Raw genomic sequence first — 842 nt, forward strand, 5'->3', positions numbered from 1 at the left:
GAATAGAATCTGTTGAGAAATGGAGTCTTCTTGTTTTGCTAAAACTTTTATTTTTAAATGCGATAGCCATGAACCTATTAGAATTCCATAATTAAATGTACTTTTGTGAGAATAGTATCAAGATTGGTGACCTTCTGAAAAGTCTTGTTGGAGTGAGTCGTTACACAAATAAAATTTGAGAGGATCTTAATCTGTGGGTCTCCTCCATTTCCTTCGTCACACATCAATACCTCTCCCGAATTCACGGCATAAATCACGGAAGTCATGAAAAGGGATTAAACACTATGCAATTGCATTATGAACTACTTTTGGACAAATTTTCTAATTGAATTTTTGGTGAGTGTTAGTGCTTCACCCACCTAGACTAAAGTTAATGCAGATGGTAGAATCCAACGGAAGTTGATGGTATCACCTTTTTCATTTGAGCACTCACAATTAAGATGATACTTTTTTGAAAATGTGAAATTTTAAAAGCTAATTTGAGATTTTAAAGGTTAAACTACAATTTTGTCAAACGCTTAACTGCCTTTTTAAAAATCATTTTTTCAAATCGCACATTTTAAATTACACTTTTTAAAATCACAAATCCAAACAAATTGGAATTGAGAAGAAATTTGGCTTCAATTCATAGATATATAAATTTCATAGACACATACGTGCTTCTTGGTTTGGAGTATTCGATCGGTAGTAATTAATTTCCAAGCAATTTCCAATACACATTACTGCTCCCCACAAAATGCGCGCGTGGACTAATATTTTCAAGACTTGCCAACAATATTGCATTTTATATATATATATATATATAAAGGCAGTTTCCATAGCTGCATCGATCAGAATAGAAT

The sequence above is a fragment of the Alnus glutinosa genome, chromosome 13 (assembly GCF_958979055.1).
Source record: "Alnus glutinosa chromosome 13, dhAlnGlut1.1, whole genome shotgun sequence".
Lineage (NCBI taxonomy): Eukaryota > Viridiplantae > Streptophyta > Magnoliopsida > Fagales > Betulaceae > Alnus > Alnus glutinosa.